The sequence below is a fragment of the Schistocerca serialis genome, chromosome 4, assembly GCF_023864345.2.
Source record: "Schistocerca serialis cubense isolate TAMUIC-IGC-003099 chromosome 4, iqSchSeri2.2, whole genome shotgun sequence".
NCBI lineage: Eukaryota > Metazoa > Arthropoda > Insecta > Orthoptera > Acrididae > Schistocerca > Schistocerca serialis.
This window is the reverse complement of record NC_064641.1, coordinates 417,115,541-417,130,540: the sequence shown is the minus strand read 5'-3', so window position 1 is coordinate 417,130,540 and position 15,000 is coordinate 417,115,541. Positions and strand designations below refer to the sequence as shown.

The following is a 15,000-nucleotide window of genomic DNA, read 5'->3' as shown; positions in this document are numbered from 1 at the left end:
TGCTATGACGGCTCCCATCAACATCGGATTTCTCCTAGGACTTAGGATCGAAACCCTCCTCCGCGTTAGCCCTCCAGGGCCTCGGTGGAGTATTTGCTACTACCACCAAGATCTGCACCGACGGTGGCTCCAGGCAGGCTCACGCCCAGACCCTTCTGCGCCCACCGCCGCGATCCACCTACTCGTCAGGGCTTCGCGGCCGGCCGCAAGGACCAGCCATGACTGCCAGACTGACTGCCGAGTATAGGCACGAAGATTCATCGCCATCCATTTTCAGGGCTAGTTGCTTCGGCAGGTGTTTGTTACACAATCCTTAGCGGATTCCGACTTCCATGGCCACTGTCCTGCTGTCTTAAGCAACCAACGCCTTTCATGGTTTCCCATGAGCGTCGATTCGGGCGCCTTAACTCGGCGTTTGGTTCATCCTACAGCTCCAGTTCTGCTTACCAAAAGTGGCCCACTTGGCACTCCGATCCGAGTCGTTTGCTCGCGGCTTCAGCATATACAGCAAACCAGAGATCTCACCCATTTAAAGTTTGACAATAGGTTGAGGTCGTTTCGGCCCCAAGGCCTCTAATCATTCGCTTTACCGGATGAGACTAGTACGAGCACCAGCTATCCTGAGGGAAACTTCGGACGGAACCAGCTACTAGATGGTTCGATTAGTCTTTCGCCCCTATACCCAGCTCCGACGATCGATTTGCACGTCAGAATCGCTATGGACCTCCATCAGAGTTTCCCCTGACATCGTCCTGGCCAGGTATAGTTCACCATCTTTCGGGTCCCAACGTGTACGCTCTAGGTGCGCCTCATCTCGCAGTGAGGACGAGACGCCCCAGGAGTGAGGAGGCCGCCGCCCCGTGAAGGGCGGGGAAGCCCCATCCTCCCTCGGCCCGCACAAGGCGAGACCTTCACTTTCATTACGCCTTTAGGTTTCGTTCAGCCCAATGACTCGCGCACATGTTAGACCCCTTGGTCCGTGTTTCAAGACGGGTCGTGAAATTGTCCAAAGCTGAAGGGCCGCTGATGGGAGCGATTATTCCGCCCGAGAGCATCCCGAGCCAACAGCGGCACGGGTCCAGGGCCGGGCCAGGTAGGTCTGTCATCCGGGAAGAACCGCGCGCGCTTGCCGGGAGCCCGAGCGCCCAAAGGGGCGAATCGACTCCTCCAGATATACCGCCGGGCAGCCAGCCAGGACACCGGGGCTCTGCCCAACAGACGGCAACCGAGGCCCGCGGAAGGACAGGCTGCACAACCGGGCCGTAGGCTGGCACCCAGCGGGTTGCGACGTCCTACCGAGGGCGGAGGCCAGTGGCCGGATGGGCGTGAATCTCACCCGTTCGACCTTTCGGACTTCTCACGTTTACCCCAGAACGGTTTCACGTACTTTTGAACTCTCTCTCAAAGGTCTTTTCAACTTTCCCTCACGGTACTTTTTCACCATCAGTCTCGTGGTCATATTTAGTCTCAGATGGAGTTTACTACCCACTTGGAGCTGCACTCTCAAGCAACCCGACTCGAAGGAGAGTTCCCGCCGACGCTCGCACCGGCCACTACGGGCCTGGCACCCTCTACGGGCCGTGGCCTCATTCAAGTTCGACTTGGGCTCAGCGTGAGGCGTCGGGGTAGTGGACCCTCCCAAACACCACATGCCACGACAGGCAGCAGCCTGCGGGGTTCGGTGCTGGACTCTTCCCTGTTCGCTCGCCGCTACTGGCGGAATCCTTGTTAGTTTCTCTTCTTCCGCTTAGTAATATGCTTAAATTCGGCGGGTAGTCTCGCCTGCTCTGAGGTCGTTGTACGAGGTGTCGCACGCCACACCGCCAGCCGGCTGTGCAAGCTACCGAGAAAGTACCGGTATGCGAACCGCCAGGCGACGGGCGCGCATCGCACGTTTAAGGGGACGCGGCCTGCCCCACAGGCGGCCACGACACTCCCATGTCTCCGAAGCGGGGCAAACGCCACGCGGTTCAGTATACGTAGCCGACCCTCAGCCAGGCGAGGCCCGGGAATGGAATCCATGGACCGCAATGTGCGTTCGAAAATTCGATGTTCATGTGTCCTGCAGTTCACATGTCGACGCGCAATTTGCTGCGTTCTTCATCGCCCCACGAGCCGAGTGATCCACCGTCCTGGGTGATCTTTTCTTAGTTTCCATTGTCTCTTTCAAGACAGTTGCATAGGCGGGAGTGAGGCGTGTGACGGCCCCTGTTCCAGCGTTCTGTGTCCAACGGCCTCACGGCCAATGGGCGTCGTACGGCTCCACACAGGAGCGGACAGGCACTCGGGCGAAAGTCATTCAAAACCGGCGCGAGGCGCCAGGTGCCGCAGGCCAGCCGCTCCTGAGCTTCAGCGCTCGTGCCGCACAACATTTCCCTTAGTTATGAGAAGCACGCGTGGTTCCGCACGGGGCGCAAGGCTACTGCGAGCCGTACAGGTAGCGTGTTGCGCGACACGACACGCACATCGAAAGACATGCAGTCTAGTCGGTAATGATCCTTCCGCAGGTTCCCCTACGGAAACCTTGTTACAACTTTTACTTCCTCTAAATGATCAAGTTTGGTCATCTTTCTGGTAGCATCGGCAACGACAGAGTCAATGCCGCGTACCAGTCCGAAGACCTCACTAAATCATTCAATCGGTAGTAGCGACGGGCGGTGTGTACAATGGGCAGGGACGTAATCAACGCGAGCTTATGACTCACACTTACTGGGAATTCCTCGTTCATGGGGAACAATTGCAAGCCCCAATCCCTAGCACGAAGGAGGTTCAGCGGGTTACCCCGACCTTTCGGCCTAGGAAGACACGCTGATTCCTTCAGTGTAGCGCGCGTGCGGCCCAGAACATCTAAGTGCATCACAGAGCTGTTATTGCTCAATCTCGTGCGGCTTGAAGCCGCCTGTCCCTCTAAGAAGAAAAGTAATCGCTGACAGCATGAAGGATGTCACGCGACTAGTTAGCAGGCTAGAGTCTCGTTCGTTATCGGAAGTAACCAGACAAATCGCTCCACCAACTAAGAACGGCCATGCACCACCACCCACCGAATCAAGAAAGAGCTATCAATCTGTCAATCCTTCCGGTGCCCGGGCCTGGTGAGGTTTCCCGTGTTGAGTCAAATTAAGCCGCAGGCTCCACTCCTGGTGGTGCCCCTATGTCAATTCCTTTAAGTTTCAGCTTTGCAACCACACTTCCCCCGGAACCCAAAAGCTTCAGTTTCCTGGAGGCTGCCCGCCGAGTCATCGGAGGAACTGCGGCGGATCGCTGGCTTGCATCGTTTATGGTTAGAACTAGGGCGGTATCTGATCGCCTTCGAACCTCTAACTTTCGTTCTTGATTAATGAAAACATACTTGGCAAATGCTTTCGCTTCTGTTCGTCTTGCGACGATCCAAGAATTTCACCTCTAACGTTTCAATACGAATGCATTACCTCGGGTTCCGAAAACCAACAAAATAGAACCGAGGTCCTATTCCATTATTCCATGCACACAGTATTCAGGCGGGCTTGCCTGCTTTAAGCACTCTAATTTGTTCAAAGTAAACGTGCCAGCCCACCGAGACACTCAATAAAGATCACCCTGGTAGGATTTCAACGGGGTCCGCCTCGGGACGCACGAGCATGCACGAGGTGGTCGCACGCCTTCGGCTCGCCCCACCAGCAGGACGTCCCACGATACATGCCAGTTAAACACTGATGGGCGTGAACCAACAGCGTGGGACACAAATCTCACTATGAGCTTTTTAACCGCAACAACTTTAATATACGCTATTGGAGCTGGAATTACCGCGGCTGCTGGCACCAGACTTGCCCTCCAATAGATACTCGTTAAAGGATTTAAAGTGGACTCATTCCGATTACGGGGCCTCGGATGAGTCCCGTATCGTTATTTTTCGTCACTACCTCCCCGTGCCGGGAGTGGGTAATTTGCACGCCTGCTGCCTTCCTTGGATGTGGTAGCCGTTTCTCAGGCTCCCTCTCTGGAATCGAACCCTGATTCCCCGTTACCCGTTACAACCATGGTAGGCGCAGAACCTACCATCGACAGTTATTAAGGCAGACATTTGAAAGATGCGTCGCCGGTACGAGGACCGTGCGATCAGCCCAAAGTTATTCAGTCAGCAATGCAAACGGACTGGACGAGCCGACCGATTGGTTTTGATCTAATAAAAGCGTCCCTTCCATTTCTGGTCGGGACTCTGTTTTCTTTGGTTTTAACTTTTTTCTTTTTTTTTTAAAAAAAAAAATTTATTTCTTAATATAATAATAATAATGATATAAGATTGACCCACTACCTTATTGATTAGTGGGTCCTATGTTTGTACTTTATACAATAGCAGCTTCTACATTACTTAGTTACAGACAGTTATACGATTAGTACTTAGGCTGACTACTTCTTATTTTAAGTTGGCTTGATTTCTAGTTACTACAAAGGGGTTAGTGCTAACTGCCTGCAGCGTTACAATTGTGCCAGTGTAATTATATAAACCTACTTGGAAGCCTTGCCCATAGAGCTAATCCCTATGGGCGTGCCCCTGGCACAGGGCAGGCAAGGGTGGTTTATCGCTGCAGGTTCCTAATTTACTATCCTATTCTAATTGCCTAAATCTACTTCCTATTCTACGTCATGGTTGGTGCGTTGTCACTATTCGGGATCACGCCAGTCCCCCTAGTCCCGGTCGTGGCGGATTCCAACTGTGAAGTCGACCTATCCACGAATGGGCGGTATGGGACTGGAGCTATGGTCGCAATCGGTGTTTTCTATCTAACTAGGCGTGTAGGTCTCTCAAAAAAGTTTTTAATACTTTTTGTGATACCTCGTTTGCTAGCAAGTTTAGTCTTTGAAAGGTCTCTTCTTGTCTCAAAAGGTCATAGGTATTTGTATTTGGTAGCTGTCGTCTCAGTGTCCCGGCTACATCATCGAAGAGGGGGCACTCGTAAACCACATGGTCAGGAGTACCCTCCGGTGCGCCACAGTCGCACGCAGGCGTCGCCCTTTTCCCAAACCGACTTAGATAAGTCGGATATGGGCCATGACCGGTGAGAAAGTGGAACAAACCCCTTGTTGGCTCAAAATACTTCATTTTTAGTCTTTCCTTGACGTCTGGTAGGAGCTGAAAAGTTCTTCTACCAGTTTCGTCCGACTCCCATATCTCCTGCCATAGATCTATCCCTCTTTCCCTTATCTCCCCTTTTTCCCTGACTATTACCCCCATAATCTCCTCTACTTTGGTGTTAATACCCTTTCTGGCCCAGTACCAAGCGGCCTGTTCCCTAATCTTAATATCTAAGGGGCAGAGCCCCATTATGACTAGCAGTGCTCCACTCGGATAAGTTCTATATGCTCCCACGGACCTTAATATCTTGTTTCTTTGTACTCTCCTCACCGTCACGGCAGGCACCACCCTCGTGAGCCTGTGAGCCCAGACTCCTGAGCCGTAACCCACTATTGATGTAAGTATACTATTGTGGTAAAGCTTGATTAAATGAGGCGGGAGGTGGAACCTCTTGTGTCCTATAGAAATCAGGTTATTTAATAATTGTAGGGCTTTCTGGGTTACGGTTTCTATGTGCCTTGCAAAGTTCCACCTTTCATCGATGATGATTCCTAGGTAGCGCGTTTCTCGTCTCCGTAGAACGGGCGTACTGTCAATTCTCACAGTCGGGTTTCTCGTTAATTGTCCTTTAAGTAGTAGGTAAGTCGACTTGGTTGGTGAGATCGTCATTTTGGTGTTTCGGCACCATAGTTGTAGTTTATTTAGTGCTCGCTCTATTTTAGGTTCTATATCCTCGCGACTTCGGCCGCCGACCAGCAGGAGGAGGTCGTCAGCGTAGGCTATCACCTCTAGCACTTCTGCGCTCCGTTGCAGGCTTTCCAGAAGAGGCTCCATGTGGATGTCCCAAAAAAGGGGACCCAACACAGAGCCCTTGGTGATGGTTCTCCGGACTTTCCCGCTAGGGGATGATAGCCATACCTCCCGGTCTTCACAATAGCTCCTCAAACACCCATATAGCAGCCCTGGACACTCCTTCTCCCGAAGGCAGGAGAAGAGGGAAGGCCACCACAGGTTGTCGAAGGCGCCACTGATATCCACCATGATGCCAACAACATACTTACACAGGGCTGAGCTGCAGACCTCGGCCGCCAGGGCGATTGCATCAGATGCTGATCGCCCCGGCCTAAAACCGAATTGCCTGTCGCTCATCCCCTGCAGCATGTGGTGAGCAGTCAGTCTGTTCACTAACAACTTTTCAAGGAGTTTGCCGAAGCCGTCCAACAGGCAAATGGGCCTGTAGGACTTGGCCTCAGCAGGGTCCTTCTCGGGGCCTTTCTTGATGATTACCACATCTGCGGTTTTCCATGGTTTAGGAAATTTGCCTTGTCTAAGGCATGCATTATAAAGATGTGTAAGTGGGGCAACTAGTTGTGGGGCCAAGAACTGCACCACCTCCGCCACAATGCCGTCTGGTCCGGGGGCTTTCCCTCTCTTTAAGGACTTGATAAGAGCAGTAACTTCCTCTTCTGTGAGGGGGAGGACTGCTTCGTCATTTACGTACCTATGAAGGTTTTCATTTCGTAATTGATGCTGCTCTTTGGTGTCATTATTCCTGTCATCGTCAGGCAGCAGCGACTGAAGGAGGACCTCAGCAGTTTCCTGCCAGGATTCCGTCACTCCCTCGAAGTGCCTGAGCGTTGATATCATTGTTGGGGAGCGGATTTTCTCCCTCACCAGTCCATATGGTACACCCCAAGGATCGAGGGCCAGCTGGTTAGTTACAAAACTTTCCCAGCTGTTTATTCTGGTCTTCTGTAGCTCTCTTTGAAAGTTGTCCTTTGCCTCCCGGTATAACTGTAGCCATCTTTGATTTTCCCACCAGACGACACTGTGCTGGTAGTGCTTCCTCAGTCTTCTAACAGACTGACGTAGTTCTTGCAGCTCGGCTGACCATGGTGCCGATGTGGCCGCCACAGCCCTCCTCCTGGTTGGTACGGCCGCTTTAATCGCCCTTGTTACTGCTCGTACCAGTCCCTCGGCTCTGTCGTCCACGTTGAAGTCCTGTCTTGCGTCTCCTTCTGGTAATGGAGGAATGTCGCACTCTCTGGCTAGGCGTTCCCAATCTGTTTTTCTGAAATTTCTTTCACCTCCCACCCCATGGCCCAGCGGCACTCTCTGCCTCCTATAGTGAAAGTGATTAAATTGTGATCACTGGTGGTGGCATTGTCTTCCACTCTCCACTCTTGTAACATGTTCAATGCGTTCGGCGTGACCAGCGTCACGTCTATGTTGGTGCCCTGTCCTCCTCCCGCCACATAGGTGGGGGGATTACCTGGTCTGTTTGCCACCACCAGTTGAAGAGCCATTATCGTCGCCTCTGCTTTAGCACCATTTTCTTCCCTTGTGCCACTGTACCATAGGGGGGATTTGGCGTTTATATTGGCAGTTATAATGATTTTGCGTCCCCGCAACGCCGTGGCAACACTCGCTAGGTGATCTAAGTATTGTTCAATTTTATCACTGTACTGAAAATACATATTGATGATAATGATAATTCCGGAAGGAGATTGTATCTCCACGACGTTGCAGTGACTATTGGAATATTGCGACAGAGGTGTTGCACGCAGTGTGGTGTTTGTTATCAAAATAGCCGCTCTGGGGTTGTCCCCGCTGCTGACAATTTGCCATGTTGCGGCAGTGAACGCAACTTTTCAAGCCAGAGAGTACGGCTCCTGTAAACAGAGTACATCTAGTCTCCTCTCCACCACTTCCTTTCGGAGCTCCTGCATTACTAGTCGACTGTTGTGAGTATTTAGTTGTCCAATTTTTATTCTAGTCGTCATGGAAAATAAGTATGTATGTGGTCATGTGGCCAAAGTTTGTTCCAGTCATATGCCAGTCGTCCGTTTGCCATCACTGATTGTTTGTAAATTTCATCTAAATCAAATTTCTCTCCTCGTCTGTCATACACTTTTATGAGTAGGTCTCGCAGTGCTCCGAAGTCAGTGGGGAGGTTCACCGACTTTAATTGTATTCTATCCACAGCCTCCATCACCGAGAAGGTTACCCTTCGTCCGTACTCATGTCCTACTTGGACCATGTGACGCAATGCAGTGGTCAGGGTTGTTGGCTGCTCCAGTCTAGCTAGCTGCATGGTGTACTCAAGGTTTGGGTACACCCTCACCGGGTCCCCGGGAGGCAACCTAACCACCAGGCTATCTTTGGTGTTGGAGTTGGCAGTGGAACTCGTTATTGTCCTTTCTTGGACGGGTTTTACAACATTGTCTGTCACTACCACAGGATGCTCTTGCCGTTGTGGATTTTTAATCGGCAGCTTATCCCGGCATTGGGAGGAGGGTGCTCTAACCTCTGAGGAGAGCTCAATTTGTATTCCAATGTCCCTTGTAGGGGTCTCAGTTTGTATAGATTTGTCGACTGTTGGTACGTCGACACTGATAAGCGACTTCAGGAAATTCCTGAATCTACTTGCTCTCATTGCATCCCTCCTCCTTTTGCTCGGAGATTTATGCTTTGGCATCCTGCATGGTATGCCGTTTTCAGCCATAATCGATGCGGGAAATCAACCTCTGTTCGAGCATCCTGTAGATAGGGCAATTTCGTCCTGTGGCTCCACAAGACTTCTTGCCACGACTCTTGCATGGGATGCAGACACCTGTGGCCTTACAGTCTTTCTGGGTGTGTCTGTTATCACCACATTTGGAGCAAGCCGACCCCCTGGTGCAATGCCTCAGAATGTGGTCCAAGCCGCCACAGTTGTGGCAACGAGGTACCACAATGTAATCTTAAGTATTTATAGCGTGGAATCCCACGTATAGTCTGCCCAGTACCGTAATTTTCCTCCACATTGCTGCGGAGACCTCGGCGACGTGATGTACGACATCACGGTCCCGAGGACCCATCTTAAATCTTAGTCTGAAACTGTTTTGAAATTCTTTTTCATCTATGTCCTCAAAGTTTTGCTTTCTGATTGCCTCAGACAGCTCTTCATTGGTCATTACGGTAGGAACGTCATAAATATGACCAAGGGGTTCCTCGTTTTTGGGGGTTCACATTTCACTACTGCATTCAATTTAGGATTTTCAAGCAGTTTGTTTTTGTCCTCTTCAGACGCAACTTCCACAATCACCGAGTTGCGGCTTTGTTTGATTCGTTTTATCTTTATTTTGTCTTTTACTGGGTCTATTGTTGTGGTCAGAAGTTCCTGGATTCTTTTTACGCTTGTATCTTTTCCAGGTAGGGTCTTAAGGAAGACTGCCGTCTCCTGTTTCTTTGTTGCCCTGTCTATTGTCTCTTTAGTGTTGTTTTGTCTGGGGGCTTGTGCTGCCACCGCCGCCCCGGTCTTGCTCAGTTGTTGTTGTTGTTGTTGTTGTTGTTATTGTTATTGTTGTCTCATCCGTGTGTTTTCTCTCTCTAGCTCCTCTACTCTTCCTTCTAACTTAGCATGAGCAATTGCCCATGCAGCCAATTCATTTTTTATCTGCAAGATTGCTGCCTGACTTATCTTGCCATTTTTAATGCTTTGTTCCAGGAGCAGCGTAATTTTACAATGCCTCTGCATTACTGTGTAATACTCTACTGCCTGTCCCGCCTCGTCCTGTGGAGAGGGATCAGGCGCAAAAAAAGCTCTCGAAGGCGCACTAGTATCACTCGTCTCTGTTGTCGCCATTATGAACGAGTGATGAAAAGAAGTGGGACCCCGTCTCTTGCCCCGGACCGGCTCCTCTGGCATGGGGAGGGACTTCTGCACCTCACCCACCGACCTCGCCCCTAGGTCAAGGGCACTACAGAGCTGCCGGATTCAGCGCGCCGTCACCAGCTCACTGGTCCATATCGATGGCCCCGTCGTCGACGATTTCACACGACGCTCCTCGGCAACTGCACCCCGCACTCCGGAGAGGCGGATGCACCCATCGCCCTTCGCCGCCTACTTGCCCGAGCTTTCACCAGAAGGCCGAGGACCCACTCCTACTCAGGTGGTGGGTCGGTCCCCCAGTCGTTCAGCGGTCTGGGCCCATCTAACCTAGCCCAGGCGATGTCACCTTGTGACCCTTGTAACACCAAATATGGCTAACTTTATTCAAAATTGGAGAGTCCTAGAGAATGCCACCACAAGTGACCACAACTCGGGACTCTGTTTGCATGTATTAGCTCTAGAATTACCACAGTTATCCAAGTAACGTGGGTACGATCTAAGGAACCATAACTGATTTAATGAGCCATTCGCAGTTTCACCTTAATGCGGCTTGTACTGAGACATGCATGGCTTAATCTTTGAGACAAGCATATGACTACTGGCAGGATCAACCAGGGAGCTGCATCAACTAGAGCTGAACAGCCGGCCACCCGGGAGTGTGTCCCGGGGGCCCGCGCGAACACGCAAGCGTCCGCTCAATTATTCTGCACACAGGAGGAGGCTGAGCTCCCCTGCACAATACACCTCGAAACCCTCTCAGGTCCCGGCGGCGCGCAGCGCCGTCCTAAGTACCTGGTCGGATTCGGGAGATGCGCAAACGCCCGGCGTTAGGCGAGTACACCATTTAGGTGCGACCACCCATGCTCCCAACTGAGCTTGCCGCTGCCGACAGAGGCCTGGGAGCGTGCTGTCGTGGCATTGTCGGCGGGAGACAACACGCGCCACCTACGGTGACCGGCAGCTCCAACGCCAGCGCCACAGAAGGACAAAAAGCCCCACTTGGGTGCCGAAGCGAACTCTCCCAGCACAGCGCACGCGCCAATACGTCCGCACATCTGCGATTCAAACACCAGCGAGAACCGCTGGGGCGACCGAGCAGCAGATGGCGTCGCGGCGCCAAGCGCCGGGCGGCGGCGCATCCTCAACGCACACAGTCCTCAATCGGACCAGCACACTGCAGATGTGCACCGCGCTTCGCACCGGGCCCGCGAGGACATACGTTGGCCGCACGGCGCCGCGCGCAGGGTGCGCCAGCGCGCAGCTGCGCCGCCTGCCGCGTCCGTCGGCCGGCGCGGCAGCCACTGGCCGCCCCCACAAGCCGGCTGTAGCGCGTGCGCCCACGCACCGCGCGGCCGGCACTCCAGGCGGCCCCCCCTTACCCGCCAGGGACGGTCCCACGTGGCCACCGCCGCGTATCGCTTCACACCCAGATGCCACGCACATTCGTGGGCATGGTGGGTATCGCTGAAACAACCGGTTGGTAGCTCAACCGATCGTCGCCATCACTGATCCACCTCTAGCGAGAACAACCGCACCACAACGGGTTACCAGTTGTTCATTTGCGTAACTTCACGAGCAAACGTAGACGTCCATCGCCATTTGCAAATTCAACGATTATTGCATGCCTGTGTCAGGTGTCACGACACACTACGTCTGCCCACATACACGCAACAACATGTGCACGCCTAGAGAACACGTGGAAGGTGGCCCCCGTATGTATGCGATGTCCATTGCGCGAACGACTGTCAACCGGCCTCTGCCCCATGTCGCAGATGTGGAACGCAGTGCACCATGCTATCACGTTGTGTGAGAAGAGACGACTACGTCTGAATACACGCGCCACTACATCAACAGACGGCTCATGCTGATCGCCATACGGGGCATACCACACCACAATCCAGCTCTTATAGGGAGACGACATGTAGCTGAGTGCACAACATTTGGACCGTATGGTTCGCCGTTGTTGGCGCGGTCGTTGTACGGTCACACATGTGCCACAATGTATCATTCAGTACATGAGGACCGATGTGCAGTACAGTGTGTGATTTAGACATTCGACATCAGCGGACAGTTGACACACGCCGTACCACAACGCCATGCAAATGCGAATGAACAACTGCGAAAGGCATTGAACATGCAAAATACTCACCGACCACTTTACGAAGGCAGGGGGGACGGGAGGAGGGGGAGGGGGGCGGCATGTACGTCCTGCTGCCATCCACATTATAGTGTATAGCTGCAAGGTGTTTAACATGAAGCGATACACAGGGGACTGGGCAGTGCGAGTAGCAAACTATATTGCGAGGGTTGCAGTTAGGCAACACTACACTAATTTGAGTCGTATGACAATTACAGAGCGGGTTAGGGCCCAACGTGGGTTGGGTTAGGGCCCAACGTGGGTTGGGTCAGGGCCCAACGTGGGTTGGGTTAGGGCACAACGTGGGTTTGGTTAGGGCTCAACGTGGGTTGGGTTAGGGCCCAACGTGGGTTGGGTCAGGGCCCAACGTGGGTTGGGTTAGGGCACAACGTGGGTTTGGTTAGGGCTCAACGTGGGTTGGGTTAGGGCACAACGTGGGTTGGGTTAGGGCACAACGTGGGTTGGGTTAGGGCACAATCGGTTCTGTTAAGGCACAACGTGGGTTAAGTTAAGGCACAACGTGGGTGAGGTTAAGGCACAACGTGGGTGAGGTTAAGGCACAACGTGGGTGAGGTTAAAGCACAACGTGGGTTAGGTTAAGGCACAACGTGGGTTAGGTTAAGGCACAACATGGGTTAGGTTAAGGCACAACGTGGGTTAGGTTAAGGCACAACGTGGGTTAGGTTAAGGCACAACATGGGTGAGGTTAAGGCACAATGTGGGTTAGGTTAAGGCACAACGTGGGTTAGTTTAAGGCACAACATGGGTTATGTTAAGGCACAACATGGGTTAGGTTAAGGCACACACTGTCGTAAGGCATGGTGTATTGGGGGGGGTTGCGCGGCGGCGGCAGGTTCGTTCATAGTGATTATAGTAAGTGGATACCTGCGGCATCATCAGATACGTTACGTCAGGAAGCAATTTTGGCTCATGGGAGGCGGCGCTCCAGTTCCGAGCTTGTGGCAGGCGAGTGGCAGACCTGCGTCTTTCATTCCTGCCATTGTTTATGTGCTGTGACACGAGGTAGTGTAGTGATGTTGGGTGCACCCCTGTGTTGGACATGTGTGGGTGTTGGTGGCATACCTGAGCAATGGTGGTTGTCGGAAGAGTGGGATATTCTGTTTTCTGAGTGGACCTCCCGGTCTGGTTATGATAGTGTGGATGGTGCAATGTGTCGGAGAGGATGCACTGGATGTTGTTCCATGCTGGTGCTTACATATTGTCTGTGTGTCTGTTACAGGCAGAGAGTAGTGTGTGATAAGAGTGTCTGGCTGACGTGTGGTTGTCATTGTGAGCACAGACTTTCAGCATGTATAGGGTCAGTTGTATATATCATCTGTATTCTGTTGGGTGTGCATCTATTACTAATCAGCGCCGTGTATAAGGTTAATGTAGTTGCAGTGGAAACTTTTCTAAGTGTGTACAGTAGTAAAAGTGCTACTCCACTACGAAGCTACTCCTCTCGGCAGCTTCCCCCGGTGTATGGCAAATGATTATGCATGATCAGTCTATTAGTCAATACCGATAGTGTGACAACGTCACATGTCTGGGTTGGGGTAAGCTACACTCTGCCGGGGGATCAGTGCCGAGAAAGACTCTTCCCACATAGGGGGGCTCGAACCCTAATTACTCTTCCGAGTAATGTACTGAGGAGCGCACTTAGCCATTGCCCCGAGTTTTTGCGACTGCGAGTGCAACGCCCATGGGGACCGACATGGATGGGGCGCCTCCTAGCTGATCGCTCAGCATCGGAATCCGTACAGTGAGCAACGCGATGGCGTCTGTAGCTCGTAAGTGGTACATGTTGGAGCTCGTGTATAGGGACAGTGGGAATGTCGCCTATTGGACATAACTCTTTTTTTTTTTTTTTTCTTTATTGGTATTTTCAAACCCGTACAAACAGGCAGGCTGTCAGCAGCATGGTACGCCGCTCTTCAGCCGTAGAGGAGATAAAGATAGAACAGAAAGAATACACAAATGTGACATAATGGTGGGTAATAAAACAGTAGACACATAAAGACAAACACGGAGCCGTTCACACTTGACGAAAATTCACTACAAACTGTTGTCACGACGCACTAACACTGAAGATGGCGATGGCACAGGTGAACGATGGAGTATGACGGGAACACTGAACACGAAACACGACGGCACACACGAGACACTGATGGCGATGATCTCCGGCGCGCGAATGTCCACTCAGCGTGTACGAGTCCGGGGACCTGCCAAGAGAGGAGGTGGAGGAGGAGGAAGGGGAAATGGGAGAGGGGAGAGCAGAGATGCCATGGGCAAAGGAGAGAGGGGGAGGGAGGAAGGGGGAGTGAAGCCCGGAGGAGAGGGTAGGAGGGAGGGGGGAAAGGAAAGAGAAGGGAAGGGAAAAAGGGGGGGGAGGGAGGGTGCCTGAAGGAAAGGACACAGGAGGGGGGGGGGAGGATCAAAGTTGATAGGAGGGGTAGATGCAGGGGAGGAGGACATCATCAGGGAGGGGGAGCTGGCGGAAGCCACCTTGGGAGAGGGTAAGGAGGGTGGAGAGATGGAGACCGGGTGGGACATGGGAGTACAGGCGCGGCAGCGGGCGGGGGTGGGAGAGGACCGGGGAGACGAGCGGGTGAGGTGGATCGAGTTTACGGGAGGTGTATAGGATTCGTATCCTTTCGAGGAAGAGGAGGAGGTGGGGGAAGGGGATAAGGTCATACAGGATCCGCGTGGGGGAAGGGAGACGGATGCGATAGGCAAGGCGGAGAGCATGGCGTTCAAGGATTTGGAGGGATTTATAAAAGGAAGGGGGGGCGGAGATCCAGGCTGGATGAGCGTAACAGAGGATAGGGCGGATAAGGGACTTATAGGTGTGGAGGATGGTGGAGGGGTCCAGACCCCACGTTCGGCCGGAAAGGAGTTTGAGGAGACGGAGTCGGGAACGTGCCTTGGCTTGGATTGTCTGGAGATGGGGAGTCCAGGAGAGGCGACGGTCGAGGGTGACGCCAAGGTACTTAAGGGTGGGGGCGAGAGCGAAGGGACGGCCATAAACGGTGAGATAGAAATCAAGGAGGCGGAAGGAGGGAGTGGTTTTGCCTACAATGATCGCCTGGGTTTTGGAAGGATTGACCTTGAGCAACCACTGGTTGCACCAAGCGGTGAACCGGTCAAGATGGGATT

At 52.7% G+C, this 15,000-nt stretch overlaps 1 long non-coding RNA gene, 1 other non-coding gene and 1 pseudogene across 2 annotated transcripts in view; 1 reads left to right on the top strand and 2 right to left on the bottom strand.

The window, feature by feature from the left end:
- Window positions 1–1,796, bottom strand: part of LOC126475646 (large subunit ribosomal RNA) — a 4,573-nt pseudogene extending 2,777 nt beyond the window's left edge.
- LOC126474987 (uncharacterized) overlaps window positions 1–15,000 on the top strand; it is a 234,542-nt gene that overhangs the window by 200,595 nt on the left and 18,947 nt on the right. The window lies entirely within an intron of this gene.
- LOC126476449 (5.8S ribosomal RNA) lies at window positions 1,985–2,139 on the bottom strand. Its single transcript, XR_007586983.1, has one exon. It is a non-coding gene; the product is annotated as a 5.8S ribosomal RNA (ribosomal RNA).